The sequence below is a fragment of the Denticeps clupeoides genome, unplaced genomic scaffold, assembly GCF_900700375.1.
Source record: "Denticeps clupeoides unplaced genomic scaffold, fDenClu1.1, whole genome shotgun sequence".
Classification (NCBI taxonomy): Eukaryota; Metazoa; Chordata; class Actinopteri; order Clupeiformes; family Denticipitidae; genus Denticeps; species Denticeps clupeoides.
Window position 1 is genome coordinate 13,557 of NW_021630008.1, and position 16,505 is coordinate 30,061.

At 43.0% G+C, this 16,505-nt stretch overlaps 18 pseudogenes; all 18 read right to left on the reverse strand.

Annotated features, from left to right (window-relative positions):
• Positions 1-7,077: 7,077 nt before the first annotated feature.
• Positions 7,078-7,196, reverse strand: LOC114780118 (uncharacterized; annotated as a pseudogene).
• A 160-nt stretch (positions 7,197-7,356) lies between these two features.
• On the reverse strand, positions 7,357-7,475 carry LOC114780147 (uncharacterized; annotated as a pseudogene).
• A 160-nt stretch (positions 7,476-7,635) lies between these two features.
• LOC114780122 (uncharacterized) lies at positions 7,636-7,754 on the reverse strand (annotated as a pseudogene).
• A 161-nt stretch (positions 7,755-7,915) lies between these two features.
• LOC114780144 (uncharacterized) lies at positions 7,916-8,034 on the reverse strand (annotated as a pseudogene).
• Positions 8,035-8,576: 542 nt separating this feature from the next.
• Positions 8,577-8,695, reverse strand: LOC114780138 (uncharacterized; annotated as a pseudogene).
• A 160-nt stretch (positions 8,696-8,855) lies between these two features.
• Positions 8,856-8,974, reverse strand: LOC114780140 (uncharacterized; annotated as a pseudogene).
• Positions 8,975-9,134: 160 nt separating this feature from the next.
• Positions 9,135-9,253, reverse strand: LOC114780119 (uncharacterized; annotated as a pseudogene).
• Positions 9,254-9,413: 160 nt separating this feature from the next.
• On the reverse strand, positions 9,414-9,532 carry LOC114780146 (uncharacterized; annotated as a pseudogene).
• A 160-nt stretch (positions 9,533-9,692) lies between these two features.
• On the reverse strand, positions 9,693-9,811 carry LOC114780145 (uncharacterized; annotated as a pseudogene).
• Positions 9,812-10,351: 540 nt separating this feature from the next.
• Positions 10,352-10,470, reverse strand: LOC114780139 (uncharacterized; annotated as a pseudogene).
• Positions 10,471-10,630: 160 nt separating this feature from the next.
• Positions 10,631-10,749, reverse strand: LOC114780123 (uncharacterized; annotated as a pseudogene).
• An 813-nt stretch (positions 10,750-11,562) lies between these two features.
• On the reverse strand, positions 11,563-11,681 carry LOC114780141 (uncharacterized; annotated as a pseudogene).
• Positions 11,682-12,120: 439 nt separating this feature from the next.
• LOC114780120 (uncharacterized) lies at positions 12,121-12,239 on the reverse strand (annotated as a pseudogene).
• Positions 12,240-12,781: 542 nt separating this feature from the next.
• On the reverse strand, positions 12,782-12,900 carry LOC114780130 (uncharacterized; annotated as a pseudogene).
• Positions 12,901-13,990: 1,090 nt separating this feature from the next.
• LOC114780142 (uncharacterized) lies at positions 13,991-14,109 on the reverse strand (annotated as a pseudogene).
• A 437-nt stretch (positions 14,110-14,546) lies between these two features.
• Positions 14,547-14,665, reverse strand: LOC114780131 (uncharacterized; annotated as a pseudogene).
• Positions 14,666-15,757: 1,092 nt separating this feature from the next.
• On the reverse strand, positions 15,758-15,876 carry LOC114780143 (uncharacterized; annotated as a pseudogene).
• A 438-nt stretch (positions 15,877-16,314) lies between these two features.
• Positions 16,315-16,433, reverse strand: LOC114780121 (uncharacterized; annotated as a pseudogene).
• Between the last annotated feature and the right edge of the window lie 72 nt (positions 16,434-16,505).

Genomic DNA, 16,505 nt, shown 5'->3' on the forward strand with positions numbered 1-16,505 from the left:
ACGGAGGCAAGGCCGAGAGTTAGGGTGCAACTGATCGCTGTGGCGAGGCAAAGAGCTGTGTCGGCCGCAGTCCAGGATCGGGCAACAGGAAAGTTGGTCTGGACAGGTTGCCTAGACAATGCTTGGAGGGCTGTGTCGATTGGGGTGATATCAATTATCTGAGACCCCCCTTCCTCAATGCTCTGTTCCAGTTCGGGCTCCAGGGTGAGGCTGTGATCCTTGACGAAAGATGGAAGTTCCACCTCGGACTGGTACTCATCGCTCGGAAGGTGGTACAACGCCAGGTATACTTGAGGGTTACGGTCGTTGGTGATGAGAAGTCCATGTTGGTCCCTCAGTGCAATGCCGGATGCTGGACCTGGGGATGTGATCTCAGGTTGTGGTTGTCCTCTGGTTAGCTGGAGGCATAGCAAGGACAGCCACAGCAGCACCCCCCTTTGTCTTTCCCTGCCAGAAGCCACATGTCTCTTGATCTGGTTACGATGGAACCATTTGAACGCTGGTTCTTTCTGTCCACGGCTTTGCTTGATCTGGTATGCGACAGGAAAGAGTTTGTCCATGATCTCATGCGGTCCAGTCCAGTGTGGAGGAAATTCCTTTGACAGCCGATGAGAGGATGTCTGAGGCGGTTGTATGTTGCAGTAATAACAGACCTTGTCACCCACGTCCAGTTCTTGGTGTGATGCCTTCCAGTTGTAATATGCTTTCCGGCCGTCTGCACTCTTTTGGAGTCGTTGTTGGGCAAAAGCAAATGCGGTTCTGAAATGCCGGTGCGGTTCCTCAAGGTACTGGTGAGTGGTGTAGTTGGTGTCTCCTGGCTGGTATAGCAGGTGTACTTGTATTCCCAGAAGTTTCCAGGTTTGCTGTATAATCTCAGCTGTGAAGTTGGTGCCCTTGTCTGAGTTGGCTCTCAGTGGCAGCCCGAACTTTGTGAACTGGAATACGACTGTGAGGAAATACTTGTAGCCTCTAGTTGACCTAGGCAGGGGTCCAACCCAGTCACTTTGGAGGTCTGACCAAGGAGATGTGACTCCTCTGCGCTGCAGTGAGGCTCTGTGGTTTGTTTTTGTTGGTTGGAATTGGTAACAAGGAAAGAATTCTTTCACATACTCTGCCAAATCTTGCTGCATGCTGGGCCAGTATGCCGCTTGTTCTAGTGTCTCATACGTGGTACTTGTGCCATGGTGTCTCGCGCTTGGTGTGTCGTGAGCATATATTAGCATGACCCCCCTTAGGCACTGTGGCACCACAAGCCTTGGCGCAGTGACGTCATCAGGGCAGTACCCAATAATATTGTGCGTCACACACAGCATAGGTTTCACGTTGAGTAGTGCTTTGAGGGTTGGCGTATTGGCCATTTGTGCAGCTGTGATAGGGCGGTTGGAGGGGTCAGAGAGGTGGTGAGGGATAGTGTGTATAGCTGGGTCAGAGGCCTGCATGTCAGCAATGTCCATGGTGGTGATTTGAGGAGCCAGCGTAAGCGGCTGTGAGGTGGTCATTGAAGTGGGCAGAGTCTGTTTGCTGCGGGTTATGGCAGCCACATTAAGGGTGGGTGGGTGGGCAGGTGGATGCCATAACTCGCCGTGTAGTGCACCTGCTGTAGCCAGCTGGAAAGTGCATAGTGATGACCTTGAACCTTGCTCTTGGGTCGGTGTGTTCCCGCAGTTGTTGGCGAGACCTTCTGTGGCCTTTGTGACCTGGCCGTCTGTCTGGCGTGATCTTGGTGACTGAGGAGGCAGAGGTTCTCGCACTTGAGCCCAAATTTTTAGCTGTTTGAAGTCCAATAGGGGCTCAAAGCGGTCTAGCAGGTCTTTTCCAATAAGGAGAGGGTATGTGTCAAATGGAGAGATGTACACAGGGTGTACTAAAGTCATAGGGCCGATGGTTAGGTGAATGGGAGCTAGTTGTTCTAGTTGTACATCATTTTGGCTGTATGATTGTACGTTCAGCACACAGTTCTTATATTCGAGAGTTCGATTCTGTCTCTTGGCAGCAATCTGAAGTCTGTCGAAAAGCTGGGCTGACATCAGAGTCAGGTCTGCTCCTGTGTCCACCAGGGCCTCTAGCTTCAACACAGCCTCCAAAGTGGTGGTCAGGTAGAGTTTCTTGGCCACCCCCCTTTCAATTAGGTTCCCCAACAGTCTTGGCATTGGGGCTTGCGTGGTGATCGGTAAGCAGTCAGGACCGGTCTCACGTGACTCTTCCGGAAGGCAGACCACCAAGACAGCACTCCCAGGTACATCAAGGTCCTGGCTTGAGGCGTGATGCTGGAAATTGGCTGGCTCTGGTGGTTCTGTAATCATCTGCGGTGGTCGCGTGATGTCATCACCTGGTGGTGGGGCCTCTCGTTCTGTGGTCAGCAGAGGATTATGTTTGAGTTGGTTGGGAGGATTATGTTGAGGGGACTTTGATTGGGTGATAGGGTCAGACTGCACGCTTAGTCATGCCTGATCTGACTCATCCTTTTTGTCCCCCCTGTGGTGCCTTTCCTGGAGGAGTTCCTTCAAAACTCTCATAATCTCTGCTGCTTCAGATGTGGCTTCCCAGTTTGGTCCTGCTGGTGATTTAAATCTGGACTGATCCAGAGAGTGTTGAGAAGGGTTCGGCTGCTGCCAATCTGATCTTGACGCTTGTGTTGCTGAAAATTGGCTCCTTCTGGGTCGTCTCTTTCCTTCCCATGTGGCTTCATCCCTTGGGTTGGAGGGTGGTTGTGACCTGTCCCAGGATCTTCCGGAATGACCAGTTTGGTGTTTGTGTCGGGCCCCGTCATGTCCACGCTGCCCCCTGTTGGCTGGAAAGGTTCGTGACCATCTGTTGTCATGGTGGCTTTGCTCGGCGCCCTCTAGAGTGAGTTCTGCACTCTGAGTGGAGACAGGATAGATGGTGTGGGTTTTCGCTGTCTTTTCCGAAACAGCTCTTTGTTTGGCGAAGGCCTTGTGGGCCAAGTCTCTCAGCTGTTGGGTGGACATCGTCCGTGGGCATGCCAGAACCCCCAGATAGTGACTTACTGTGGGGTGCAGGTTCCGGAGGAACAGGGATCTGAAATTGAAATCGTCCTCCATTCCTGGCTCGTTGCGTGCTCCGAAGTAGGCCTGTCGGAGTCTGTTGTAGTAGGCTTGCGTGGTTTCCTGTCTGCCCTGTTTAAGGTCCATGGCAGTGATCAGTCCATGCTCTGACTCTGGGTCAGAGAACTCCCTGATTAGCGCTTGCTGCAGTTGCTGATGATCCATTTTGACGCTCTCTGGCTGTCGGTCCAGGAAACTGCGCACCTCACGGCTAGCAGTGATTCTGAGCAGATAAAGCCTGTCGCGTGTGGTAACGTTAGCAACAGTTTGCAAGTGGAAGTCCACATCATCGAGGTATGAGTGGACATCATGGCCTCCTGCAGGGTTGGGAGTGAAAATAGGAATGTTCCTCGCCAGCTTATCCAGTTCTTTGGTTGACACGCCATGACTGGAATGTAGTCTTTGAGAGGGTTCCCACCCCCTTGCTGCTGGCGGGGGGTTTGGGATGCTGGCAGGTGATGTCCTGAGCACTGGGCTCTCCTCCCTTTTGCTGCTGGTTAGGGGAAACTCTGCGGGGTGCATCTCTCTTCTAGGGTCATCGTGCAGTCTATATGAGTGCTTGAGCTCTCTGCGAACTGTGTCAAGTTCATCTTTCAGGTAGTTTCTTTGTTGGGACAGAGTACTGACCTCGGCCCGGGCAGTTTGCAGGTGGCCCTCACAGGCCCTTGCCCATGCTTCTCTTTCTTTAAGTTCAGTCACTGCTCTCATCAGGAGGGTCTTAGCCTCGTTGAGATTTTCACTCAGCTCCTCTCTGGCGTCCTTTTCCTGCTCTTCCCGGTGTGCTGTGTCCACGCGGAGATCAGTCAAGGTGTTCTGGAGTCTCTCCAATTCCTCCTGTAGCTCTGGGTGCTGTTTGTGTGCTGTCCTGTCCTGAGTCTCCAGCGTTAGTTGCTCCAGTTGTCTCCGAACGAGCGTCAGATTCCTCTGTGATCTCTCATCCTGAAGCTTTAGTGCTGCAGTCTGTCGTTCCTGGTGGTGGATCGTTGCTTCGCTCAGCTTTGCCTGGCCGAGGAGGTTGTGAGCCAGTGACGCGGTGATCTTGGCCAGCTCCTTGTGGCTGTAGTCCTGCGTCGGATCGTGGGCCATCAAGATGCTCAGGTTGTCATCAATCTGCTCTTGGCTCAGGTTCTGCAGGTCCCCGGTGGGTTCATGAAGAAGATTGCTAGTCAGGGCATTCAGCCAGACTTCTAGACGATCCCAGTGGGCCTCAGGGCTGGATGATCGAGACATGTTGGCTTGCTGGTTAGGCGAGAGAGGGGATGAAAGGGAGCGAGAGAGAGGGACAGCACAAAACAAAACCAATGCAAGTCCTACTAGTGTTAATGACTGCCTATAGTACTTAGATTTGACCGCATGACAGTCTTAAGACTTTGACAGCTTGGGTCGTCAATCTATTACTCAGCCTTCCCTGATGATTCTCAAAGGTTTGGTAAACAAACAGAAACCAGGTGAAGACAAACAAACAAATACGCCAAACACAGAGGAGAGGTATAGGATTGAGGGGGAGCACTACCTATAAGTAAACACACAGGTGTAGAATATAGAAATCGATTCTAAATTTAAATTCAAACACTGTTTAGACTAAATTTAAATAAATCTAAACAGGAGAGGGAGAGGCTTGACTCAGTAATAACAAGAATCAAGTTAAGAGGCAAAGAGTCAGACTAAGCCTTTCAGATAAACTGGCAGGCTTAGGCCAACCAACCAAGAAAACCCACCTACTGAGACCGGCCACAAGGTGGCGTGGGTGAGCCCCAAGGGTTAGAACAGAGGGGGTGGAGTTGGAATTTAGGAGTGTTAGACAGGGTGTGGCAGGATTTCTTCGCTGCCTTTCACACATTAACAATTAAAAACAGGAATTCTTCGCTGCTTTAAAACAAATGCAATTTAGCTGCACCAAAAGGGGTGTGTGGCAGGATTTCTTCGCTGCCTGTTACACACTAAAAATTAAAAACAGGATTGCTTCGCTGTTTTTACACAAATGCAGTTAGTTGCACAGCAATGTGTGGGCAGGATTCCTTCGCTGCCTGTTACACAAATGCATTTAGGGCTCTCATTTACGAATAAGGCCTATAAAAAAAAGATGACAAGAGGAACGTCGCTCAAATCAATCTTTATCGCGATGAAGGAAGATTTCTTCGTTCCAACAGGCGATCTGATAATATTAAAATGTACAGCAAAGAGATTTCTTCGTCTTTACAGCACAATTTTAATATTATGAACTAATGGTTGTGTACTTTAACAGACAATGGCTGTTGAAGTACAGTAATGGGGGTGGTCTTGAACCAACCAATCACGAGAGTGAGACTTGCCTCACTTTAAGCATGCATAAAAACACAAAAAGATTGTTACTGAGTTTGCTCACAAAATAAGTTTGAACGTGCCCGCATTCTCCACCATTAAATGTAACGAATTAGCTCAAGAGGAAATATCTAGAATTAATTATAACTGGTTATAATTAATAATAAACATTTAGACTAGATTTGGGAATAAGCTGTAGCAGAATTAATGTTACAATTACTTGATCTGTCCGTCCACGGAGCAGATAATATAATTATTTATCAATTCTGGGAATGATTATCCCCCCTCTTGTCAGGAAAGGTAGCTTTCCCACTCTGCGTACTAGCAGTAATTTAGCATGTAAACTTAAAGGGTCAAACGTTCAGTGACTCCAGATGTGAGCAGCACACAGAAACAAACGATTGTGAATTTAAAGAATTTAATAAACACGGCTATAGGTAACATACAACAATTAGACAAACATATACATACAGGGTAAAGAAAAGTGATGAAAAGAGAATGGCAGTATTACACATCAATTTACCACAGCCTAATGAGAATCGCCAGAGAATTCTTAAGTTCACCTTAAAAAGGGGTTTAAACGTGCATCTAAATAGTTACTTGCATTGGTCCTTATTTCATGCAAAAGAGTCCTGATGCGGTAGGGTCACGATCTTCGATCCTTAGGCCTGGCGCTGGAGGTCCTCCTTGAAGGTAAACTTTCCAAAGAGTCAAAGTGTTGAAAGAGGTGTCTCGGAAGGAAGAAGAGAAGTTCTGAGCATTCGTGCCTGTGTGACGCTCTTTTTTGAATGCTTTCTGGCACGCCCATCATGTGGCCTAAATAGCCAATCACAAGTGTGACATTTTGGCGGGAGAAGTTCCCTTTGTCTGGGTTTACAACTGACCGGAATTTTTTAGGGCTGGTCCAGAGAGAGACTGTAGTTTGTTGCAGTTACAATTTCTACCTTATAGAAATTGTATGATGTATTTTGTGATCACATGGTATGCATCACTGTTCCAGTAGTAAAGAGAAGTTCCTTCTGACACCAAGAAAGGGACCTTTAGGAGGTAGGAAAGTAGAGATACACTTATACACTTAATTATAGGTAATTAGAGTTTACCTAATGCACAATAGAAAGTTGTAACTAGTATAATTCATACAAGGGAACGTACACACAACGCGTGCATATACGGGATCCACTTATAATCACATATTCCTAGCACAAGATACAGACAATATGTTTTAAGTGTGTGCGTGATTGTGTATTGCGAAGGTGGGGCCAGACAGGAGGTCTTTGGAATGCTTTGAAGCTTGGAGCCCCGATGAGCAGTTTGCAGACCCCGTCTGCTTCGCATCGTCTTGGTGACAGTGGGGGCAGACGGGACAATCAGGCTGAGGGTCCAGGTTGTAATTTGTATGTAAATGTCAAAGGTTAAAAGGTTCTTTGAAGATCAACCATCTATGATCCTACGCAGACGCTACATTTGTGACAGTGGGGGAAGACGGGACGATCAGAGTGAGGGTCCAGGGTTGTAATTGGTATGTAAATGTCAAAGGTTAAAAGGTTCTTTGAAGATCAACCATCTGTGATCCTACGCAGACGCTACAGCTTTGAAAACATTACAAAGTGCGAAAACTCCCGCTTTACTGTGAAATTATGATGGAGAAAAGGCAAAAAAAGCTAACAAAGCCATGTAAATACTTTCATTTTAAAAGTTTTTCAATAGTTAAAGCTTACAGCACCTGGTATTCCCAGGTAGTCTCCCATCCAAGTACTAACCAGGCCCAAGCCTTCTTAGCTTCTGAGATCAGACAAGATTGGGCATTCTTCAGCTGGCATGTCCGTAAGCAAACGCTGCTTGAAAATCTTGGACTTTAAACAAAAGGGCTTTGAAAGCATTACAAAGTGCGAAAACTCCCGCTTTACTGTCAAATTATGATGGAGAAAAGGCAAAAAAAGCTAACAAAGCCATGTAAATAATTTCATTTTAAAAGTTTTTCAATAGTTAAAGCTTACAGCACCTGGTATTCCCAGGTAGTCTCCCATCCAAATACTAACCAGGCCCAAGCCTTCTTAGCTTCTGAGATCAGACAAGATTGGGCAATCTTGAGCTGGCATGTCCGTAAGCAAACTCTGCTTGAAAATCTTGGACTTTAAACAAAAGGGCTTTGAAAGCATTACAAAGTGCGAAAACTCCCGCTTTACTGTCAAATTATGATGGAGAAAAGGCAAAAAAAGCTAACAAAGCCATGTAAATACTTTCATTTTAAAAGTTTTTCAATAGTTAAAGCTTAAGGCACCTGGTATTCCCAGGTAGTCTCCCATCCAAGTACTAACCAGGCCCAAGCCTTCTTAGCTTCTGAGATCAGACAAGATTGGGCATTCTTCAGCTGGCATGTCCGTAAGCAAACTCTGCTTGAAAATCTTGAACTTTAAATCAAAAGGGCTTTGAAAACATTACAAAGTGCGAGAACTCCCGCTTTACTGTCAAATTATGATGGAGAAAAGGCAAAAAAAGATAACAAAGCCATGTAAATAATTTCATTTTAAAAGTTTTTCAATAGTTAAAGCTTACAGCACCTGGTATTCCCAGGTAGCCTCCCATCCAAGTACTAACCAGGCCCAAGCCTTCTTAGCTTCTGAGATCAGACAAGATTGGGCATTTTTCAGCTGGTTTGTCTGTACCCAAACTCAGCTTGAAAATCTTGAACTTTAAGCCAAAGGGGCTTGAAAACATATCAAAGAGTGAGAACTCCCGCTTTACTGTCAAATTATCATGGAGAAAAGGCAAAAAGTTGGAGTGGTATGCTTTTATTTGCAATACAACAAATAAAGTGTACACCTTCTAGAGGCAATGCAATACTGGGTCGATGAATGGAGCGGATGGAGCAGGCCCTATTGCCGACTCCCTGTTCTAAAAATCCGCTTAATATGACGTATCAGATATTAAACTGACATCAAGGTGCGTAGCACCTTAAGGCCGAGGGCTGGAAAACCCCACCTAATTGATTCAGCTCCACCCCACTCCATAGCCAAGCCTGTGAATGATCGTAGTAGAGCATGCACAGAAAAAGAAACCTGAAGAGAAGTTTAAAAAAAAAAAAAAAAAAAAAAAAAAAAAAAAAGGCGGGAAAACATATCGAAGAAAGAAAATACTCCATAACTTACTTTAAAAAAAGTTAACAAAGTGATGTAAATACTTTCATTTTAAAAGTTTTACAATAGTTAAAGCTTACAGCACCTGGCATTCCCACGTAGTCTCCCATCCAAGTAGTAACCAGGCCCAAGCCTTCTTAGCTTCTGAGATCAGACAAGATTGGGCAATCTTGAGCTGGCATGTCCGTAAGCAAACTCTGCTTGAAAATCTTGGACTTTAAACAAAAGGGCTTTGAAAACATTACAAAGTGCGAAAACTCCCGCTTTACTGTGAAATTATGATGGAGAAAAGGCAAAAAAAGCTAACAAAGCCATGTAAATACTTTCATTTTAAAAGTTTTTCAATAGTTAAAGCTTACAGCACCTGGTATTCCCTGGTAGTCTCCCATCCAAGTACTAACCAGGCCCAAGCCTTCTTAGCTTCTGAGATCAGACAAGATTGGGCATTCTTCAGCTGGCATGTCCGTAAGCAAACGCTGCATGAAAATCTTGGACTTTAAACAAAAGGGCTTTGAAAGCATTACAAAGTGCGAAAACTCCCGCTTTACTGTCAAATTATGATGGAGAAAAGGCAAAAAAAGCTAACAAAGCCATGTAAATAATTTCATTTTAAAAGTTTTTCAATAGTTAAAGCTTACAGCACCTGGTATTCCCAGGTAGTCTCCCATCCAAATACTAACCAGGCCCAAGCCTTCTTAGCTTCTGAGATCAGACAAGATTGGGCAATCTTGAGCTGGCATGTCCGTAAGCAAACTCTGCTTGAAAATCTTGGACTTTAAACAAAAGGGCTTTGAAAGCATTACAAAGTGCGAAAACTCCCGCTTTACTGTCAAATTATGATGGAGAAAAGGCAAAAAAAGCTAACAAAGCCATGTAAATACTTTCATTTTAAAAGTTTTTCAATAGTTAAAGCTTACAGCACTTGGTATTCCCAGGTAGTCTCCCATCCAAGTACTAACCAGGCCCAAGCCTTCTTAGCTTCTGAGATCAGACAAGATTGGGCATTCTTCAGCTGGCATGTCCGTAAGCAAACTCTGCTTGAAAATCTTGAACTTTAAACAAAAGGGCTTTGAAAACATTACAAAGTGCGAGAACTCCCGCTTTACTGTCAAATTATGATGGAGAAAAGGCAAAAAAAGATAACAAAGCCATGTAAATAATTTCATTTTAAAAGTTTTTCAATAGTTAAAGCTTACAGCACCTGGTATTCCCAGGTAGCCTCCCATCCAAGTACTAACCAGGCCCAAGCCTTCTTAGCTTCTGAGATCAGACAAGATTGGGCATTTTTCAGCTGGTTTGTCTGTACCCAAACTCAGCTTGAAAATCTTGAACTTTAAGCCAAAGGGGCTTGAAAACATATCAAAGAGTGAGAACTCCCGCTTTACTGTCAAATTATCATGGAGAAAAGGCAAAAAGTTGGAGTGGTATGCTTTTATTTGCAATACAACAAATAAAGTGTACACCTTCTAGAGGCAATGCAATACTGGGTCGATGAATGGAGCGGATGGAGCAGGCCCTATTGCCGACTCCCTGTTCTAAAAATCCGCTTAATATGACGTATCAGATATTAAACTGACATCAAGGTGCGTAGCACCTTAAGGCCGAGGGCTGGAAAACCCCACCTAATTGATTCAGCTCCACCCCACTCCATAGCCAAGCCTGTGAATGATCGTAGTAGAGCATGCACAGAAAAAGAAACCTGAAGAGAAGTTTAAAAAAAAAAAAAAAAAAAAAAAAAAAAAAAGGCGGGAAAACATATCGAAGAAAGAAAATACTCCATAACTTACTTTAAAAAAAGTTAACAAAGTGATGTAAATACTTTCATTTTAAAAGTTTTACAATAGTTAAAGCTTACAGCACCTGGCATTCCCACGTAGTCTCCCATCCAAGTAGTAACCAGGCCCAAGCCTTCTTAGCTTCTGAGATCAGACAAGATTGGGCAATCTTGAGCTGGCATGTCCGTAAGCAAACTCTGCTTGAAAATCTTGGACTTTAAACAAAAGGGCTTTGAAAACATTACAAAGTGCGAAAACTCACGCTTTACTGTGAAATTATGATGGAGAAAAGGAAAAAAAAGCTAACAAAGCCATGTAAATACTGTCATTTTAAAAGTTTTTCAATAGTTAAAGCTTACAGCACCTGGTATTCCCAGGTAGTCTCCCATCCAAGTACTAACCAGGCCCAAGCCTTCTTAGCTTCTGAGATCAGACAAGATTGGGCATTCTTCAGCTGGTTTGTCCGTACACAAACTCTGCTTGAAAATCTTGAACTTTAAACCAAAGGGGCTTGAACACATATCAAAGAGTGAAAACTCCCGCTTTACTGTCAAATTATGATGGAGAAAAGGCAAAAAAAAGCTAACAAAGCCATGTAAATACTTTCATTTTAAAAGTTTTTCAATAGTTAAAGCTTACAGCACATGGTATTCCCAGGTAGTCTCCCATCCAAGTACTAACCAGGCCCAAGCCTTCTTAGCTTCTGAGATCAGACAAGATTGGGCATTCTTCAGCTGGTTTGTCTGTACACAAACTCTGCTTGAAAATCTTGAACTTTAAGCCAAAGGGGCTTGAAAACATATCAAAGAGTGAAAACTCCCGCTTTACTGTCAAATTATCATGGAGAAAAGGCAAAAAGTTGGAGTGGTAAGCTTTTATTTGCAATACAACAAATAAAGTGCACACCTTCTAGAGGCAATGCAATACTGGGTCGATGAATGGAGCGGATGGAGCAGGCCCTATTGCCGACTCCCTGTTCTAAAAATCCGCTTAATATGACGTATCAGATATTAAACTGACATCAGGGTGCGTAGCACCTAAGGCCGAGGGCTGGAAAACCCCACCTAATTGATTCAGCTCCACCCCACTCCATAGCCAAGCCTGTGAATGATCGTAGTAGAGCACGCACAGAAAAAGAAACCTGAAGAGAAGTTTAAAAAAAAAAAAAAAAAAAAAAAAAGGCGGGAAAACATATCAAAGAAAGAAAATACTCCATAACTTACTTTAAAAAAAGTTAACAAAGTGATGTAAATACTTTCATTTTAAAAGTTTTACAATAGTTAAAGCTTACAGCACCTGGCATTCCCACGTAGTCTCCCATCCAAGTAGTAACCAGGCCCAAGCCTTCTTAGCTTCTGAGATCAGACAAGATTGGGCAATCTTGAGCTGGCATGTCCGTAAGCAAACTCTGCTTGAAAATCTTGGACTTTAAACAAAAGGGCTTTGAAAACATTACAAAGTGCGAAAACTCCCGCTTTACTGTCAAATTATGATGGAGAAAAGGCAAAAAAAGCTAACAAAGCCATGTAAATACTTTCATTTTAAAAGTTTTTCAATAGTTAAAGCTTACAGCACCTGGTATTCCCAGGTAGTCTCACATCCAAGTACTAACCAGGCCCAAGCCTTCTTAGCTTCTGAGATCAGACAAGATTGGGCATTCTTCAGCTGGTTTGTCCGTACACAAACTCTGCTTGAAAATCTTGAACTTTAAACCAAAGGGGCTTGAACACATATCAAAGAGTGAAAACTCCCGCTTTACTGTCAAATTATGATGGAGAAAAGGCAAAAAAAGCTAACAAAGCCATGTAAATACTTTCATTTTAAAAGTTTTTCAATAGTTAAAGCTTACAGCACCTGGTATTCCCAGGTAGTCTCCTATCCAAGTACTAACCAGGCCCAAGCCTTCTTAGCTTCTGAGATCAGACAAGATTGGGCATTCTTCAGCTGGTTTGTCTGTACACAAACTCTGCTTGAAAATTTTGAACTTTAAGCCAAAGGGGCTTGAAAACATATCAAAGAGTGAAAACTCCCGCTTTACTGTCAAATTATCAATGGAGAAAAGAAAAAAAAGTTGGAGTGGTAAGCTTTTATTTGCAATACAACAAATAAAGTGCACACCTTCTAGAGGCAATGCAATACTGGGTCGATGAATGGAGCGGATGGAGCAGGCCCTATTGCCGACTCCCTGTTCTAAAAATCCGCTTAATATGACGTATCAGATATTAAACTGACATCAGGGTGCGTAGCACCTTAAGGCCGAGGGCTGGAAAACCCCACCTAATTGATTCAGCTCCACCCCACTCCATAGCCAAGCCTGTGAATGATCGTAGTAGAGCACGCACAGAAAAAGAAACCTGAAGAGAAGTTTAAAAAAAAAAAAAAAAAAAAAAAAGAAAAAAGGGGGGAAAACATATCAAAGAAAGAAAATACTCCATAACTTACTTTAAAAAAAGTTAACAAAGTGATGTAAATACTTTCATTTTAAAAGTTTTACAATAGTTAAAGCTTACAGCACCTGGTATTCCCAGGTAGTCTCCCATCCAAGTACTAAACAGGCCCAAGCCTTCTTAGCTTCTGAGATCAGACAAGATTGGGCATTCTTCAGCTGGTTTGTCCGTACGCAAACTCTGCTTGAAAATCTTGACTTTAAACAAAAGGGGCTTGAAAACATATCAAAGAGGGAAAACTCCCGCTTTACTGTCAAATTATGATGGAGAAAAGGCAAAAAAAGCTAACAAAGCCATGTAAATACTTTCATTTTAAAAGTTTTTCAATAGTTAAAGCTTACAGCACCTGGTATTCCCAGGTAGTCTCCCATCCAAGTACTAAGCAGGCCCAAGCCTTCTTAGCTTCTGAGATCAGACAAGATTGGGCATTCTTCAGCTGGTTTGTCCGTACACAAACTCTGCTTGAAAATCTTGAACTTTAAACCAAAGGGGCTTGAACACATATCAAAGAGTGAAAACTCCCGCTTTACTGTCAAATTATGATGGAGAAAAGGCAAAAAAAGCTAACAAAGCCATGTAAATACTTTCATTTTAAAAGTTTTTCAATAGTTAAAGCTTACAGCACCATGGTATTCCCAGGTAGTCTCCCATCCAAGTACTAACCAGGCCCAAGCCTTCATAGCTTCTGAGATCAGACAAGATTGGGCATTCTTCAGCTGGTTTGTCTGTACACAAACTCTGCTTGAAAATTTTGAACTTTAAGCCAAAGGGGCTTGAACACATATCAAAGAGTGAAAACTCCCGCTTTACTGTCAAATTATCATGAAGAAAAGGCAAAAAGTTGGAGTGGTAAGCTTTTATTTGCAATACAACAAATAAAGTGCACACCTTCTAGAGGCAATGCAATACTGGGTCGATGAATGGAGCGGATGGAGCAGGCCCTATTGCCGACTCCCTGTTCTAAAAATCCGCTTAATATGACGTATCAGATATTAAACTGACATCAGGGTGCGTAGCACCTTAAGGCCGAGGGCTGGAAAACCCCACCTAATTGATTCAGCTCCACCCCACTCCATAGCCAAGCCTGTGAATGATCGTAGTAGAGCACGCACAGAAAAAGAAACCTGAAGAGAAGTTTAAAAAAAAAAAAAAAAAAAAAAAGGCGGGAAAACATATCAAAGAAAGAAAATACTCCATAACTTACTTTAAAAAAAGTTAACAAAGTGATGTAAATACTTTCATTTTAAAAGTTTTACAATAGTTAAAGCTTACAGCACCTGGCATTCCCACGTAGTCTCCCATCCAAGTAGTAACCAGGCCCAAGCCTTCTTAGCTTCTGAGATCAGACAAGATTGGGCAATCTTGAGCTGGCATGTCCGTAAGCAAACTCTGCTTGAAAATCTTGGACTTTAAACAAAAGGGCTTTGAAAACATTACAAAGTGCGAAAACTCCCGCTTTACTGTCAAATTATGATGGAGAAAAGGCAAAAAAAGCTAACAAAGCCGTAAATACTTTCATTTTAAAAGTTTTTCAATAGTTAAAGCTTACAGCACCTGGTATTCCCAGGTAGTCTCACATCCAAGTACTAACCAGGCCCAAGCCTTCTTAGCTTCTGAGATCAGACAAGATTGGGCATTCTTCAGCTGGTTTGTCCGTACACAAACTCTGCTTGAAAATCTTGAACTTTAAACCAAAGGGGCTTGAACACATATCAAAGAGTGAAAACTCCCGCTTTGCTGTCAAATTATGATGGAGAAAAGGCAAAAAAAGCTAACAAAGCGATGTAAATACTTTCATTTTAAAAGTTTTTCAATAGTTAAAGCTTACAGCACCTGGTATTCCCAGGTAGTCTCCTATCCAAGTACTAAACAGGCCCAAGCCTTCTTAGCTTCTGAGATCAGACAAGATTGGGCATTCTTCAGCTGGTTTGTCCGTACACAAACTCTGCTTGAAAATCTTGAACTTTAAACCAAAGGGGCTTGAACACATATCAAAGAGTGAAAACTCCCGCTTTACTGTCAAATTATGATGGAGAAAAGGCAAAAAAAGCTAACAAAGCCATGTAAATACTTTCATTTTAAAAGTTTTTCAATAGTTAAAGCTTACAGCACCTGGTATTCCCAGGTAGTCTCCCATCCAAGTACTAAGCAGGCCCAAGCCTTCTTAGCTTCTGAGATCAGACAAGATTGGGCATTCTTCAGCTGGTTTGTCCGTACACAAACTCTGCTTGAAAATCTTGAACTTTAAACCAAAGGGGCTTGAACACATATCAAAGAGTGAAAACTCCCGCTTTACTGTCAAATTATGATGGAGAAAAGGCAAAAAAAGCTAACAAAGCCATGTAAATACTTTCATTTTAAAAGTTTTTCAATAGTTAAAGCTTACAGCACCAGGTATTCCCAGGTAGTCTCCCATCCAAGTACTAACCAGGCCCAAGCCTTCATAGCTTCTGAGATCAGACAAGATTGGGCATTCTTCAGCTGGTTTGTCTGTACACAAACTCTGCTTGAAAATTTTGAACTTTAAGTCAAAGGGGCTTGAAAACTTATCAAAGAGTGAAAACTCCCGCTTTACTGTCAAATTATCATGAAGAAAAGGCAAAAAGTTGGAGTGGTAAGCTTTTATTTGCAATACAACAAATAAAGTGCACACCTTCTAGAGGCAATGCAATACTGGGTCGATGAATGGAGCGGATGGAGCAGGCCCTATTGCCGACTCCCTGTTCTAAAAATCCGCTTAATATGACGTATCAGATATTAAACTGACATCAGGGTGCGTAGCACCTAAAGGCCGAGGGCTGGAAAACCCCACCTAATTGATTCAGCTCCACCCCACTCCATAGCCAAGCCTGTGAATGATCGTAGTAGAGCACGCACAGAAAAAGAAACCTGAAGAGAAGTTTAAAAAAAAAAAAAAAAAAAAAAAAAGGCGGGAAAACATATCAAAGAAAGAAAATACTCCATAACTTACTTTAAAAAAAGTTAACAAAGTGATGTAAATACTTTCATTTTAAAAGTTTTACAATAGTTAAAGCTTACAGCACCTGGCATTCCCACGTAGTCTCCCATCCAAGTAGTAACCAGGCCCAAGCCTTCTTAGCTTCTGAGATCAGACAAGATTGGGCAATCTTGAGCTGGCATGTCCGTAAGCAAACTCTGCTTGAAAATCTTGGACTTTAAACAAAAGGGCTTTGAAAACATTACAAAGTGCGAAAACTCCCGCTTTACTGTCAAATTATGATGGAGAAAAGGCAAAAAAAGCTAACAAAGCCAGTAAATACTTTCATTTTAAAAGTTTTTCAATAGTTAAAGCTTACAGCACCTGGTATTCCCAGGTAGTCTCACATCCAAGTACTAACCAGGCCCAAGCCTTCTTAGCTTCTGAGATCAGACAAGATTGGGCATTCTTCAGCTGGTTTGTCCGTACACAAACTCTGCTTGAAAATCTTGAACTTTAAACCAAAGGGGCTTGAACACATATCAAAGAGTGAAAACTCCCGCTTTGCTGTCAAATTATGATGGAGAAAAGGCAAAAAAAGCTAACAAAGCGATGTAAATACTTTCATTTTAAAAGTTTTTCAATAGTTAAAGCTTACAGCACCTGGTATTCCCAGGTAGTCTCCTATCCAAGTACTAACCAGGCCCAAGCCTTCTTAGCTTCTGAGATCAGACAAGATTGGGCATTCTTCAGCTGGTTTGTCTGTACACAAACTCTGCTTGAAAATTTTGAACTTTAAGCCAAAGGGGCTTGAAAACATATCAAAGAGTGAAAACTCCCGC